Here is a 17,884-nt window from a genome sequence, read left to right as displayed (position 1 = left end):
TTTTTATCAAGCAGTTTAAGTCCTTTCTAGAACACAGTGAGGCAAAATAAATTTTTGAAATACTAACCATCTCTGATGAGCCAGGCACTTTATTAAGTGCTGAGGAGATAGAGATGAATAAAGTAAACACAAAAAGACATTTCGCATTTGGTATAGGAACACAGGGGGAGACATGACTGTAAACTGAGATGTCACAAAAAGGGTGGCCTGAAGAATGAGAGGAAGAGTTGGGAGAGGAGCAGTGTACCCACAGGCTGGGAGGAATATGTATGTTTCTGAAAAGTCAGAAAGAGCTTGGAAAGAAAGGAGGCCAGAGATGTGGCTGATATGGCAGACCTGCACCAGATCTCAAAACAGTTGCCAAATTTTCATTTCTGTATATTCAGATTGTCTTCCCATCTTTTGGATTCGAAAGAACCTTCCATCATTCACTTCCTTACCTCTAAGCCAGAGGCCAGCCCCACTAGGAAGGTGGTGTTGTGCCCAAGTCGCGAAATCTCCCAATGACCACCAGGGAGCCGATATCCGATGCAAAAGCAAGAGAGTTATTACCAAGCTCAAGCTGGGGCTCCCACCCATACCGACGCAGCAGCTATAGGGAGGAGCCCTGAGCTCTGGGTTACATTGCTTATATAGGGTATTATCACGGGAAAAATTCAAAAAAACGGGAGTCTCCGGGTCTGATTGGTCACCTTCTGGTGAAGGGTTAGGTGTTGAGTTCTGATTGGTTCTCCTTTCCCGGGCTTGACTCGAATTTCCTGGGCTGGCCAAGGGTTCTGATTGGTTCACAGGTGGTGGGGTGAGGTCAGGGGATTTCCAAAGGCTCTTTTCCCGGAACCTTACAAAATGGAGTAGCTTTGATTCTTCAGTGGCTCCTGTGACTTAGTCTGACTTGTTCCCAGCGTATTAGAGAAACCTCTCCCTTAAATAGACTTGCAGTGGGATTGGTGCTCCTGATAAATGCAAGAGGTGCCATTTCAATAAGAGGTTAGAGCCTTAACACTTGGCTTGGTGGGTGTGCTTTCATTTCACCCTCCTGCTTCACACTCCTCTCTCTAATCCACTGCCTCCAGAAACAAATCCAGGTGTTTCTTAAACTCTTTGAATCATCTTCCGTAGTAATTTATTCCATATGTTTATTGCTCTGTGTGTGAAATAATTTCATCAAGTTCCTTTTTTTTTTCTTTGTCACTGCATTCAAATCAGCTAGCAGTAGAATCCCGATCTATGAGTAACACTTTTAAAAACACCAACTCCCGTGCTGAGGGAAGCCAAGGGATGTTGTAGCACATGAGCAGAACAAGGAGAAAAGAACAACAAGCAATTGGGACTTGATGACATTAGTTGAAGAGGAAAAGAGAATTTCAGGAATACCTAGCAGGGGTTGGAGAAGCAGCTTGCTAAAGTTCCTACTCTAGTTTGCATTTCCCCAGGGTGTCAATTTTATGAAACAAAGTGACGGGATGATTTCTATCACTTGAGAAGCTGTGTTAAAAAAAATTTGATGCACTGGCAACAGCAAAAATTGTTATGGTAGGAATCAAATTGGTGCTTCCTTGCTGGAAATGAACGAAGTACTAGTGCCTGTCAGTTTATTTCTGAGCTCTGCTTTTCAAATTTTAATTTGAGAGGGTGGGAGGAGGTTTAATGGAAATCTGAATCACTGTTGGAAGAGGACTATATTTTAAACTTCGATTTCATAGTTGTCTCTGTGTTCAGAAGGAAATTATTCTTTATACTGAGAAGTGAAAGCACTGTCAGTTCTAAATCTATTAATGAGGGGGGTTAGGAAAGGGGAAAGACAAGGGGTGTGGTGTGTATAAAATGAATGGATTCTGTAATTAGTAAATAAAAATGTTATTCCTAGATTGATGTACTGTCTATACTGTATTAAGCATAAAAATATTAAATTATTTACCTTTAAAAATGATCAAAACCTTGCTTTCTAATCAGCTTCTGCTAATATAGCATTCTCACACTGAGGTTGAAAATTACTAACAAACATTTCACTGTTATCCTTTTCTTCAGAAAACTCTTTCTAAAATAATTGCCATTGTCTTTTTTTTTTTTTTTTTTTTTTGCAGCTCTCCCTGCCAGGGAGAGAGGGAACCCATGCAACAGATGATGGTAACCACTGGATACATTTTGCTCATGGAAAATTAAAAGAATGCTTAGATGCCAGTTTCCTGTTGTAACTCTCATGAAACACGCATGCTAAGGGTTGATGATTGAAAATTATAATCAGTATGAAAAACAATTATTACTGATTTGTTGAGCATTAGTTCGAAGTTACACACCATATTCAGCACTGTGCTCAGTCCCTCAGTCGTGTCCCACTTTGCTGTCCCATGGATTAGCCCGCCAGGCTCCTTAGCCCATGGGATTTCCCAGGCAAGAATACTGGAATGGGATGTCATTTCCTATTCCAGGGAATCTTCTCAACCCAGGGATCAAACCCGCATCTCTTGTATCTCCTGTATTGGCAGGCAGATTCTTTACCACTAGCGCCACCTGGGAAGCCTTATATTCAGCACTGCATGTACATTGTTTCACGAGATCTTTCAAAACCTCTATCATGCCATTTAAATTATTATCCCCACTTTACAGATAAAAAAACTAAGGCTCAAATTGAAATAGCTAATAGCTGGCAAAGCTGACATTCCACCCCAAGTCCATCTGTATCTGGAGCTTAAACTTGTAGTTAAATTGTACTCAAAAGTATATTGCAATAATATTATTTCAGAGATGATTCATTATACAAATTATTGAATCTGGCTCATAACTTTCTTAAAATGTTCCTTGAGGCTGAAATTTTCTATACTTGGTGTCCATCCAACTGTGTGGTGGCAGGAGGCAAAGAAAATACAGCAAGTTCTGGTAGAGGCAGGAACAGATTTTAGGATTCTGTTTGGATTTTGAGACAGGCTGGAGCCTGGACCGGAATCCAAAGCCTGTTGAAACAGAGTTGTCTCTTTATAACAGCATGGAATAAGAATTTCCATAGAAACTTAACTCAAGCACAAAACTTGACCTCGAACTAACTAACTGAATAAATCGACACAATTTATGCTTAACTTTTGGTTCGCATTGATGTCTAGATAATAGATAGGATTGGGTTGGTTTTCTCCATCCGGTGAGAAGTGGACTAGAGCTCTCCAATTCTAGAGCAAGAGTGAGGCTTCACCGTCTCTTATGTAACTACCAATGCACCTTCGCTCCATGTTCTGTTCCTAGATTTGAGGAAGATCATAGTGCTGGGGTCTGCGCTGGGAAGTGTTAACGTGGCATCCTGTGAGCTCCCTACAAAGGCAAGAGGGTGATTTCCCTTTTGTTTCTCTTCTCCCCCTTCACCTGCAGTACCCTGTCCTGACCTGCACGTTAGCCCCAAGTTGTTCATGTGTTTCTGTCCAATGCCAAGCCCTAAACAAAGCTGGAACACTCAGAATGGTGGAGGGGCCTTTGTGTTTATATCTTCTTTGTAGGATAAAAGAGACACAATTTCAGATCCTCACATATGCTTCCTGTTCTAAAGAGTTACTTTGAAAGTACCTGGATCATGTTCTAGCCTCAGCAGTGTCTACCTTTTGTGGAATCACTCTCTTGCTTGTTACTGCTGCTGCTTATACAAATTCTACTGTACTTATCAACACGTAGTGTGTTCTTTTGTTTCCAAGCCAGTCTCCTCCACCCAACATTGATATTTCTGAGATGTGTCTTGCTCAGCTTATACCTCAAATACACATAAGAAGAATGATATCCGTTAAATGTTGTTACCAAACCAAGGCATTCAACACATAGAAACCTTCTTTTATTAAACAGTCTTAACATTTCTTTAACCGTGAGAGTATGTGTCCAAAGTCGCTTCAGTTGTGTACCACTCTTTGCAATCCTTTGTACCATAGCCCTTCAGGCTCCCCTGACTGTGGGATTTTCCAGGCAAGAATACTGGAGTGGGTTGCCATGCCCTCCTCCAAGGGATCATCCTGACCTAGGGATCAAACCCACGCCTCTTACATCTCCTGCATCGGCAGATGGGTTCTTTACCACTAGCACCACCTAACCATAGTCCACCCCAAAATAAAACAATTCATGTCCCTATGTGCTCAACTTAGAAACTCATAATTAAAATGTTATAAGTATGTTTATTTATATGTTTGCAACATTTATTAGAAATGGAAAATATAATGCCCTATTTTGAATTAACTGGATAGTGTTCATACTTTAGCAAAGTGTTTGTTGTTCATCTACTGTATACAAGCATCTACTTACAGACTGACCAGCAAAGTTAAACAAAGATTCCAGTCTTTAGAGAACTTGTATTTTGGTAAGAGAGATAGACAATACAAATAGGAAAGAACTAAATTATATGGTATACATGGTGGCAAGTCAGACATGTTATAGTGACTAAACAGTTACAATACATCCATATATAGATAGATTTCAATAAGTAGAAATCGTCAAATACAATATCCACACATAGAAATTGCTTTAATAGTCATTGGGTTCTGTGAGTGCCTCTTTGATAAGTGGAACTGGTGACACAGAAGTGTTGAATCCCTGAACACTGACAAGGTGACTTTTATGACAATCTATATTGTCTCATCTGGGAAGGGCACAAAGCTTATTCCTAAGAATATGAGGCTAGGATAAGGCAGCTTTAATAGAAGAGGAGCAAATAGTTCTAGAAGAGAGCCAGCCAGGGAGAAGCAGAAGAGTGGGCCCCACCAGCTCCATGGTAGATGGTTGGGTTGGGGGTGGATGGAAGATGCACCTTATCCACTTGCCAGTTGGATGTCAGGTTGTCCATGGAGGCATGTGGGCCAGGACAGACTATCAGAGTTTGACTTGCTTCAAAAAATTCCTTGGCTAGAGAGACCTGAGTTAACCTCCATGGGCAGAAGCTGTACTCTGAAACCTGGCAGAAATCGAGTGTTTGACAAATTTGTGGTAGTTTGACTATTAAAATCCCTAGTCACGGATAATAATGCAGAGCTCCTTGGAGGGCAAAATGAAAAGCTATCAGAATAATATTTGCTTTCATCTGCTCAGATATAATGCTGAAAGCACCTGCTTGTTTGTGGTTTCTTCCTGGGGAGCATTCTGAATCCCATCAATTTCAGTTCCAGAGAGAGCTCAGTAGAGCAGTGCTGAGGTGGAGAAAAAAGCCGAAATTTCTCTTGTCTGATTTAAAAACTATACCCCACAGTGAGCTTCTCTGTTTGTTAAAATCTCTAATTGGTGTTTTCTCAACTTGCTGCTTGGCTGGTTTCTTTTTATTGATTTCATTTTGGGTTTGTAAGGCTGTATTTGGAATCCTTTCCAGAGTTTGTTTGGAAGCTCATTTTTAATTTTAATGAAAATGCATTTTTTAAAATGTATATTACACCACCCTGCCGATTTTGCTCAAATAAACCTGCTACTGTTTTCAGTGATTTCCAACCATTTTAGTGCCCTTAGTCTCACTTGCTAAAAGGACCCCTGTGCTATTCCTGGCAAAGTAACAAAATCAAGTAGAAAAATGAATGTTCTTCACTGCTTTTGAAGGCTCTTATACAACAAAGGAAACAGATTCATTCAGGAGACTGCCTTGGGGAATAATACATCAGGCTTCAAATAGAAGAGAGTTTTCCCCCATTTCAATTCTAAACAACTTTTGTTTCCCAAACAGAACTCTTTCATTATTCTGAAGAACCTTGATCCAAAGCCATCAGCCAAGGAAGAAATTAAAATCAATTATCAATATTAGATTTAGACTTAAAATATGATGTACCTATATTTCAATAAATTTGGTAACTGCAAAATGTTCAAATTACTATGTTCCATATTTATTGTCTTTTGAGGCTCAGAGAGAGTTTAAACCCAATGACATAGAACCTAATGCCAGCATGATGCAGATAGCAGCACAAAGGATCCATTTTTGAAACATAATAGCTCTGGGATTTATTACCAATTCTGCCACTCTTTTTTTAACTCAAAGTTTATCCTGTCATGGGAATCTCCACTATGTCAGGTGTCCAGACTGAACAATATGAAATCACCTTGAACTTTTCAATCTCTTCCATCTGCAAAGTGGTCCTGAGACCTGGACATCCTATTCGAAATAAAGTGTCTGTCTACAATGCAGGAGACATGGGTTTGATCCCTGGGTTGGGAAGATTCCCTGGAGAAGGAAACGGCAACGCACTTCAGTACTCTTGCCTAAAAAATCCCATGGATGGAGGAGCTTGGTGCAGGCTTCTGTCCATGGGGTCACAAAGAGTCGGGCACAACTGAGCGATTTCACTTCACTTCACTTCACTTCTGAAATCTAACCTCATTTCCCTTCTACTTTAGATCAAGACCTTTCCATCTCTCCTATAGATTATCACAGGAGATCCTCAACTATCTTTTTCTTCTTTGATCTATCCTTAATGTTGCCATGACTGCCTTTCTTAAACAAAATCTGATAACATCTGCCTTAGCTTTAAAAAAGCTTACTAGAGAAGAGAACAAATATTCTCCAATGTAACTAAATCAGGTTCAAATTTCCCCAGCATAGCAGGTTCTTCAGGAGCTTATCTTAATCTACTCTCAAGCTTTTTTTTTAAAATAAAGGTTTCTCCTATGAGCTCCTTTCTCCAGCTATAAGGAAGGGATGTGGGACTTCAAAACATCCACTGCCCTTTCAAGCCTCTGTGAGCTTTTATACATGCAGTTCTCTGTATGCAATGTGATGGAGAAAAAAAAACTGATCTTTGAACAAAATCTGTTCAGAATACCAAGTCTACAACTTACTAGTTGCTAATAGCCCTGCAAGAGTCTGAGCCTTAATTTCTTCAATTGTAAAATGAGCATAATAGTATACACTTGCAAGGAATATTGAGAGGAATTCAGAGAGGTGATTTATGTAAACTCACTAAATAGAGTTGCGTAAGTGTATTAGGCATTTATATAGGTTGACTTCCTTATTTATAACAAATTTTGAGTTAAATGAAAGCAAAAAAAAAAAAAAAAAGGAAAAAAAATGAAGGAAATTTAAAAGTCAGTTGTTCAGTTGTACCTGACTGTTTAAGATCCCAGGGACTGTAGCCTGCCAGGCTCCTCTGTCCATGGAATTCTCCAGGCAAGACTTCTGGAGAAGGTAGCCATTCTCTTCTCCAGGGGATCTTCCTGACCTGGGGATCAAACCCAAGTTTCTTGCATTGCAGGCACATTCTTCACCATCTGAGCTACCAGAGAAGCCCATCATAAGTGAAAAGAAATAGCTAAAGGAACCCAAGGTTAACTGGGCCCTTGAACACGGTAGAGATTCTTTTTTCACCGTACATCTCTGTTTTATGGGCCCATGCCATTAATCTTTTCTCTTTCTGAGTGCTGAATGCTCTGTGATTCAGTTTAAGTGGTGGGGTGTGGGTTTTTATACTCCTGATTTTTATATGCATCATTCCAGACAACTGAAAACTTCAAATGACTTGATTTCAAATGCATGGAGAGCTCTCCTGTTCTTGGTTTAGGTAGTCACCAAAAGGAGCATGTCTACTGCTCTGAAGTAGTAGGTCTGCAGAAATGTCTTTTTTGGGAAAACGTAGCTGGCAGGTGCTACCACGAGTGCATCACACATCTGTAAATGTTCTTTTCCTCCTCTTTTCTCCTCCAACTGTCCTTTTATGCCGTGACATTGATATTGAGTTCAAATAACATCTCCTCTGAAATATTTTGCCCAGTTCCCTCCAATGCCCAGCAGTTTCCTGATATCACTATTGAACTTATAGCAGTTTTCAGAAAGAAACAATTTTCAAAGTGATGTCAGTCTTATACTTGGGTTAGTGAACACCTTGAGGGCAAATATGCCCTCTTGTTTATCCTTCTCTCCCAAGCGCCTGGATATTCCCTAGGGCAGAGTCATCCTCAGCTCATGTTTGTTGATATATTTTAGAAGTGTGTGCATTGGTAGCTCCTCTGCCTATTTTTTCAAGGAATTATATCTTCCCTTTGGTTTTAAAGTCAGATGAAGATGTTATGGTGTCGCAATAGTAGTACTGTTCAAATTGCTGCTTAGAAAAATTTGACTTATAAAATAGAAACCTAATGAATTTTCCGCAAACTGTTTTCTTTATATTTCCCCCTTCTCTTATTCAGGGACACTGCTAGTATTATTTTATTATCAAAGTTTGAAATCTTGGAGTCATATTTGATTAGTTTTTCTGTCACTCCTTATACCCTTTTATCAGGTCCCATCAACTTTTTCCTTAAAAACATCTCATTTCCTTTAATTTTCTTTTTCAGTGTGCATTTATGGTATCCTTTGCTATGAATAGCACAATTCTAGTCTCTAGTGATACAAAGGGATGGGATATCCTGAGGGACTTACAATTTGATTGTTTTCTTAGAAAACCCACAATGAAGCAGCCTATGCATAGGTTGTGGAGAAGGAAATGGCAACCCACTCCAGTATTCTTGCCTGGAGAATCCCGGGGACAGAGGAGCCTGGTGGGCGGCTGTCTATGGGATCGCACAGAGTTGGACAGGCCTGAAGCGACTTAGCATACATGCATGTATTGGAGAAGGAAATGGCAACCCACTCCAGTAGTCTTGCCTGGAGAATCCCGGGGACAGAGGAGCCTGGTGGGCTGCCATCTATGGGGTCGCACAGAGTCGGACACGACTGAAGCAACTTAGCAGCAGCAGTTTTTTCTCTCATCAAAGTTGAGCCTCTGTACCTGGCATTCCAGGCCCACTATAATCTTCGAGCATAGCTGTTGCTCTCCTCCAAGTGTGCTTCTCTGTGTGTTAGTCACCCAGTCCTTTCTGACTCTTTGTGACCCCAAGGACTATAGCCCACGAGGCTCCCCTGTCCATGGAATTCTCCAGGCAAGAATACTGGAGTGGGTTGCCATTTCCTTCAGCCTTCCTGACCCAGTGATTGAAACTGGGTCTCCTGCATTACAGGCAAATTTTTTACTGTCTGAGCCCTTTTTTGAAACCTCATCTCCCTTAACCTTATTCTTACTCACTCCAGCCTCACTTCACTTCCTGTTGTTGTGTTCACTGATTTTGTTTTTTTTTTTCTGCTTCTTCCTCCAGCCCATTTGTGTTAGTTACCTCTTGTCTCCCTCCTCCAGGCTGCCCTTGGGGACTGTTTTCACTAGCTGCCTATATTCTCACATTACATTAAAAGTCCATACCACAGATTTTAGCATTTGAATACCTACTGTCCTGTATTACTCAAGAATGATCTCCTTTGTGAGTCCTATCTAAATAGCTGGTTCCTTGACCTCATGCTCAGCTTTCCCCTGTATGCCCAATTATCTATCTCAACTGCTGTGTGGTGAAAACCTGTAGACTGATAGATTACTGGTCATAAATCTGACTTCTGTGGATTTAACTTCAGCTTCAATTTTCAGCTGATGTTTCCTTAACTTAATATGAAATGTGATTCAAAGAACACATGAAAAGAACAGCCTGAGCCAGGTTAAATATTCATTGTTTTAAGATTGTTCTGATATATTATTGATAAGATAGAACTTCCCCTGCCTCACCACTACAGTTACCATTATCCTGTGATTGAAATTTTACTGGCTTCTGCATATTTTTTAGTCTTGTAGTAGCTGACCTCAGGGATGGTAGTGGTTTTGTTGTTGTTTTTGCTTTTATTTTTTCAAACTTTGTCTTGAATAGCCTTTCTCAAATTGTGAAAGATACTTGCTTACTGTAGCAAGTCAAACTATATATATCCAGTCTCCCCAATTACTCCCCTTCAAGGCAACTTTTCTTCTCTTAATAAAAGTAGGAATAGTTACGGTCCCTTTCATACGCATCTCTTCATGCTCATACAAATGTATGCAAATATATGTATAGCATATGTGAATGTACACATAAATACAAATACATACATGTTTATGTGTGAGATTTTTTCTTCTTTTCTATAAAATTAAATCACATATGCACATATGTCTACAATCTCACTTTTTCTCCTTAAAAATGAAACACAAACACATTTCAGGCTGGTATACAAACCTAACTCATTATTTTCTTTTTAATAACTGCATAACCTTATGGACATCCCATAATCTATTTGATTATTCCCCATGGATGACCATTCAGATCGATTCTAATTTTTGTTATTATAAAACAAAGTTCTATAATAAACATCATTGTTTGTAGGTCCCACATACAAGTGATTCTTTTTCTCTAGGAAAGATTTCTGACCTCTGTATCACAAATAGGATTGCTAGGTTAAGATATGTTAATATTTTCAATGTCACAGCAACAAGTTACTGTCCTAAAAAGGGTTCCAAAGGTTTAAAATTCCCACAATGTTCATTATCTTTAAAAATTTTGCTATTCTGTTGGACACCTTTATTCCTCAGTCTGCCAATGAAGTTGAAACAAGATTTGGCTTTAATCTGCACATCATGTAGTATATTCCAAGTGTTATTCACTGCTTTTATTCCTGTAACTGGCATTATACAACTTTATGTATTGTCTGTTGAGAATTTTGTAATTTAGGACTTAACATTCAGTGGTTATCAATTCCCTATGGTGAATTGATGCTCCTAGACTTAAAGCAGGAAAAGGTATTATGAAGAAATCACATGTCTTGTTAATAAGTTCTTTTGTTTGTTAAAACACACACAGTAGTAGCTTTCTCTTGAGAGTATTTGAGATTGTCTACTTTTACCATAAATCCTATGGAATCCATGATGACAGTAGACACAAAGCATTGAGGCCATTAGAAGGAGGAAGTCACATTACCTCAGTATGAATCTGAGACCTGATGAAATTCTCTGACAACCGGTTCTACATGTGGTTCTTCTCAGTGTGTTTCTAGAGTTGAAGCCTAGCCCACCAAGGATAGTTATCCCAGCTAATATTTCCAACAGTTTTATACCATGAGAGCAAGTCTGGTGACAGGCATTTCTAGTGTTAATCTTAAGACTGTCAAGAATTTTCTAGGAAAAATATTGCATTTTATTTTTTCAAATATAAGATGAAGATGACCATATTTACCCGTCTCACAAAGATATGTTGGCATACTAATTGAAACGTTGTGTGGTCCTCTGGGAGTTGATGACATGTAGATACTAAACATTATTATAAGCATGGAAAGTATCACATGAAAATCCTTCACATATTTTCTTGCACGTTCTCTAAAATAGTAATATATATATATATATAGTTGCCAATTAAAATAATTAATAATCTTAAGAACATTCAACATTTTTATTATTAAACTTAATACATTTATGGCTAATCGTTATAATAAATAATTATTCATATGATTTATGATTATTAATAAGTTTTAAAAGAAAGTAAAATAATAAGGATAGTTACTGATATTTGCTCAGTCAGAAATAAATTGACAGAAAAATAAAGCATAGACTAAAAATTAAAAAACACAAAGAATCAACCAGAAATACTTTCTTGGCTTCTAAAAAATAGCTTCTAATATTAAAACTTTAATATTTAATATTAGTATCATATTTGTAAGGCTTTCCGGGTAGTCCAATGGTTAGGAATCCACCTGGCAATGCAGGGGATACTGGTTTGATCCTTAGTTCAGGAAGATTCTACATGCTGCGGGGCAACTAAGCCCGTGTGCCACAACAACTGAAGCCCACGCATCCCAGAGCCCAAGCTCTGCAAGAGGAGAAGCCCCGGCGATGAAAAGCCCACACAGCACAACTAGAGAGGAGCCCCTGCTCGCTGCAACTAGAGAAGGCTCAGGCACAGCAACGAAGATCCAGAGCAGCCCAACATAAATACTTTAATTAATTTTAAAGTTTAAAAAAGATCACATTTGTAAAAAACCAAATATTTCCTTTCATTCATTTATTTAAACTAATATTATTGAATAACTTCAATGTGCCAGGCCGCAAGAAACTTGCAAGAGCTAGTTGCAGAAAACAAATTCAAAGAAAGAACTATAAAAACATGCCAGTTTAATATAAAAGTGTATGACAAGCACTGTGGTGGCCCAAAGAAGAGTTTCACAGGCAGGGCGACACTCAACCTGCATACAGGTGGTTGATCAGGAGGCATCTTGGCAGGAAGGTGAAAAGTCCTCTCCAAAGAATAACATATATGAAACTATTTTCAGGGAGTTGCAAGTTATCTACACGAGTCTGGAGCAATGGTTTTCACCTGGGTATTATTTACCCCCAGGGAATATTTGGCAATATCTCGTGACATTTGGGATTGTTGCAACTCAGGGTGTGGGTACTATGAATATGCCCTGGAAGGAGCCAGTGCTATTGCTAAATATCTTAGTCCCAAGGAACAAAAAGAATTATCTCCATAGTCCAAGATGTCAATAGTGTACAGATTAGGAAACCCTATTCTTGAGTATGGGATGCAGTGGTGCAATGCAGGTGGAGAGGTCCTGAGGGAATTTTAAAGTGTAATTGAAGCTGTGATAAGGGATAGATCTAAAGCCAAGTAGCTTTGGCACCACTGCTGACTCCTTCCTTTGGAAACCATGTACCTTTCATATTAAGGCAGTCTCCAGGTTCCTATATTCTTTAGTCCTATTCTACCTCTTTCTTCCTCCTAGCCTCCCCCTTTCTACCTCCATTCCCACATATACTAGGGTGTTTCATGGGGTTCTGCCTTGGACTTGCTGATATTATCTCTTTGTACTTGGCTGATGACATTCCTTCTCATGGACTCATTTATTGCCAATCTATGAGAACCAGTAGTGTGGAGTGGAGAAGGAACTGGCAACCCACTCCAGTGTTCTTGCCTGGAGAATCCCAAGGATGGGGGAGCCTGGTGGGCTGCCGTCCATGGGGTCGCACAGAGTCGGACACAGCTGAAGCGACTTAGCAGCAGCAGTAGCAGCAGTGTGGAGTAGTTAAGAAAACAGATGCTAAAACCAGAGTTCAAATTCTGATTCTAATACCTACCATCTTTTGCAAGATAGTGTGAAATGGCAATAATGTTAGTGCTTATAAGGTTGTAGAGAGGAGTAAGCTGAGCTAATATACGCAGAGCACTTAGACCACATAATAAATTCTATGTCCACATTAGACTTTTCTAAAATTTCTAAGTTCATATGACTGAAGTGTTTGATTTTCTCTGAGTAACTTGTGTATGTGAGCTTTTAAAATTGACAGTGTTCAGAACTGAACTCCTGATCTTTCTTGCTTCCATTCCTGTTGATGCTATGCATTCTGCTATTGATGGCACCAGGATTATTAAGGAGACTTAGCAGACATCCCTGGAGAAGGCAATGGCACCCCACTCCAGTACTCTTGCCTGGAGAATCCCAGGGACGGGGGGGCCTGGTGGGCTGCCATCTGTGGGGTCACACAGAGTCAGACATGGCTGAAGTTACTTAGCAGCAGCAGCAGCAGACATCCCAGAAGAGCCTCTCTCTCTCTCTGATGTCTCATCAAATTAACCACTAAGTTCTATTGATTTTTACCTCCTATACACTTCTTGAACCAGCCCCCTTCTTTCCATCCACTACCACTGATCTATTAAGTCAAGCGCTGATTATCTTTCACATTAACTACCAACCAGCATCCTAAATAATTCCCAACTCTAGTATTGTCCCTCTATGATCATCTCTTCATATAGCTGCTGGAGTAATTGGTACTTACGAACTCCTCATGACCTATAAACTAAATCTAAGCTCCTTAATGGAGATGATCATATTAAGCAAAGGAAGTCAGAAAGACAAAGATAATTACCATATGATATCACTTATATGTTGAATCTAAAATATGATGCAAGTGAACATATCTATGAAACAGAAACATACTCACAGATTCAGAGATCAGACCTGCAGTTGCCAAGGGAGAAGCAGGTAAGGATTGAGAGCAAACACAAACTATTATATATAGAATGGATAAACAACAAGGGCCTACTGGATAACACAGGGAACTTTATTCAATATCTTGTGATAGACCATAATGGAAAAGGATGTGAAAAACAATATATATGTATATACATGTATAACTGAATCACTTTGCTGTGCAGTAGAAATTAACACAAAATCATTATTCAGCTACATTTCAATAAAACTTAAAAAAAATCTAAGCTCCTTAACAAGTCCTACAAGACCCTCCTTCATCTGAATCCTGCCTTCTTTACAACTTCATTGCTTGCCACACTCTATCCTGAACTGTGATAAAGAATGGAATTCAAGGTGTACAGTGATTCCACTTTTTCCCTATCCCTTCTGCCAGAAGTGTATCTCTTAGCCTCCCCAACTTCTACTTATCTTCTACCCTTCCAAAATTGTATTTATAATTTTCCTCTGTCATCCCATTGCATCCTCCTATTGAACCTTCCCCACACCTCATAAAGTGAACAAAAGTTTTCGTCTTGTAGAAAATGACTGGATATACTTGTGACAAAATATCAGCTTGTAGTATAAGGCCTAGAATAGCATAGATGCTTACAAAGTGTTTGCTGACTAAATGACTAATTGGAGTCATCACGTGATTAGTAACACAGAAGTGAATGAGGTGGTTTGATGGACTGAGAAGGGGCTGGGGTGGAAATACAGAATCATGAGAAAACCAGCATTTGAGGAGAGAGAGAAAGATGAGAAGCAACATGAAACCTGAAGAGAACCTTGTCAGAGAAGTAGGATAATAACCTTGAAAGACAGTGATGTGGAAGCTGAAGAAGTTGGAGTTACAGGAGAGAAAGTGGTCTGCCATGTCAAATGCCGTAAAAAGTATGCATTAAAATATAATGGGATATCCAGAAATGTAATTGCTGTGTATGTAGAAATAAGTGAAAGGTGAGGTTATAGAAAAGGAAGAATAAATTATGTTTCAGTGGCTGGATGGCATCACGGACTCGATGGACATGAGTCTGAGTGAACTCCGGGAGATGGTGATGGACAGGGAGGCCTGGCATGCTGCAATTCATGGCATCGCAAAGAGTTGGACATGACTGAGCGACTGAACTGAACTGATGAAGCAGTAAAGTTAAAAACAGATTCACCAAGTATTTTGTCCGTCTTTAATTTCTCTCAAGGGGTAAATCTCTTTATAACGGTAATCAATAGTCATATCTTTCAGATATTCAATATGTGACCAAACCTTCTCTGCTACCATCTCATTCAAGGACTCTAAACTTTTCTTTCTTGATCTCACTTAACATTGTTGGATCCAATCTCCAGAACCTCACTCTCCACTCCAAGAACCCCCAGAAATACTGCCTTTCAAACATCGAAGGTAATCTTGTCATTCCCAAATTTAAAAAATGTCTGGTGGTTATGAGATATCTATAGGTTATTTTCTAAATACTGCAGTTCTTCATATATATATATGGTGTGTAAAATTGACCTTCATCGGCCTGTCTGGTCTCATCTCTGATCACCTGGGCTACTTCCCGCTCTTTCCTGTCAGTGTCCAGTCTGAAAGTGAAGTCTCTCAGTCGTGTCCGACCCTTTGCGACCCCGTGGGCTGTAGCCCACCAGGCTCCTCCGTCCATGGGATTCTCCAGGCAAGAATACTGGAGTGGGTTGCCATTTGCAGGCACCCCACAAACCAAGCATCTTCACAACTCAGGGTCTCTGTTCATGCTGTGCCCTCCCCTGGCTAACTCGTGCTGATCGATCTTTTAGGGCTTAGCACAAATGTCACTTCTTTTAGGAAGTTTTCAGGGGCTTCCTTCAATGGAGTTAATTATTCAGACCTATGCACTACAAGCACTTTGCTTAGCACACAATACATTTTGTTCCCCTTTTAAAGATATCCCCCATTGGACTTGATGCTCCTGGAGCACCCACTGAGCACAGTACCTGATAAACACTGAAGTTTTTGACTGAATGTATGAATGAATGATTGGTGTAAGATGCTAGAATCAAGGACAGAAAAACTCAGTTGTTCCTGTGTTTGTGAAACTGTAATATATGTAAACTATTTTACAGCTCCTTATTTTTTATTAGATTGCTTTTCCTATTTTAAAAAGGGAGTCTAATTGCAGATGTGTGTGTGTGTGTGTGTGTGTGTGTGTGTGTGTGTGTGTGTGTGTAAAGCTCCATGGTATAGCTGCACTGTCTGTTCCTATGTCTCTGACTATGAACCCAGAAAAGTGGTATCACTTACCAATCAATGGAGACAAGTGCTAGGTCTTGAAGTGCTGACTCCACACTTGGGAGGGCAGCCACACTGACAGTATCCATTAGAGGATTTAGAATGTTCATTTATTTTTGGGAAAGTCTTTGAGATGAGGGTATAATGATAAATGAATAGAATGAGAGAAAACTGAACTAGGAGCGAGTGGTCTAGGTTTTAAATCATAGCATCTAACCAGGTAGCAAAAATAACAACTATTTATATTTTCCACTAGAACATATATATGTTTATAAATACTACTTAATAATTTTTATTGCCTATAAAACTTCTAGTTCATTAGGGATTTGTGGAAGTTGAGTGAATGCCTGAATATTCATAAGTGTTCTTTACCTGTTTGAGCAATTTGATACCTTCCCATGGAACATATTCTGTGAATTAGCTTAAGTCGACTCCTTGGAATCGGTATAACTAAGAAATGGAAAAGATAAATCTTGGTCTCATAACTATGTTTATTATTTACAATGAGAATCGAAAATAGAAAATTTACTGTGCTATGAATTGGAAGTTCTATTAATATTTTTGTCCTACCTGATATCAGCCTCATCAGTTTGGTTGCAGAGTATAGGACCAAACCTCAAATCTTAGCACCTTCTATTTGCTTCCCAGGGCCACTAGACTTAGTTACCAGGCCTCGTCCTCTCAGCTTTGACTCATAGCAGAAACATATGAAGTAGTTCTCTAGTGCCACTGGCAGAATTGCCCAGTTCTTTCAAGAAACTAGATCAAAATTTTCTAGTTATCTTGAAGTATCAAACTGATACAGTTGTCAATATTTTAATATACGTAGCTCCTCTGAAGAAGCATAGCACGGGTTTGGGTATTATTTTGTGACAACCAGATGAAACTGTGCCTTACTCCAGAGTATTACACAGAGTTACTGAGTAAATAATATTCACTGGAAGGACTGATGTTAAAACTGAATCTCCAGTACTTTGGCCACCTGATGCAAAAAACTGAATCATTGGAAAAGACCCTGATACTGGGAAAGACTGAAGTCAGGAAGAGAAGGGGGTAACAGAGGATGAGATGGTTGGATGGCTTCACCAACTCAATGGACTTGAGTTTGGGAAAGCTCTGCAAGTTGGTGATAGACAGGGAAGGCTGGCTTGCTGCAGCCCATGGGATCGCAAAGAGTCAGATACGACCGAGCGACTGACTGAACTGAACTGAGCAAAAGACAGAAATGAACATTGTTATCCTAGGTGGTGCTAACAGTAAAGAACTTGCCTGCCAATGCAGGAGACATAAGAGATGCAGTTTTGATCCCTGGGTCAGAAAGATCCTCTGGAGGAGGGCATGGCAACCCATTCTGGTATTCTTGCCTGGAGAATCCCATGGACAGAGGAACCTGGAGGGCTACAGTCCATAAGGTTGCAAAGAGTTGAACATGACCAAAGCAACTTAGCACCCGGGGTACTGTTTTTATATTTATTTCTTTACTGTATTTGTGCACTAGCCTATATAGGTCAATGTTAAAGAAACTGCAGCAATCAAGATCTGTTCAACGTAAGGGCTTGTCTCATTTTACTGTCTATTGACCCTGTAAACTCTTGCTTGTGTCAGGATTTATGCTAACACTATATAAGGAGAGTCCTATAGCAGAGCCATGGTTCCCATAATTTTCCTATGAGATAGGAAATGTTTTCTGTTCATTTGAAGAGATGAAGAAACTGGGACACATAGAGGTAAAATAACTTGCCCAAGGTATATCAGATAGTAATGTAACATGATTTGGACACAGGCCATATTAATATGTATTCCATGGCTATATATAGATACCATGGGATAAGTGAGAATGAAATTTA

Source organism: Capra hircus, chromosome 21, assembly GCF_001704415.2.
Source record: "Capra hircus breed San Clemente chromosome 21, ASM170441v1, whole genome shotgun sequence".
NCBI classification, from domain to species: domain Eukaryota; kingdom Metazoa; phylum Chordata; class Mammalia; order Artiodactyla; family Bovidae; genus Capra; species Capra hircus.
The sequence above is the reverse complement of the archived record's forward strand: the minus strand, read 5'-3'. Positions refer to the sequence as shown.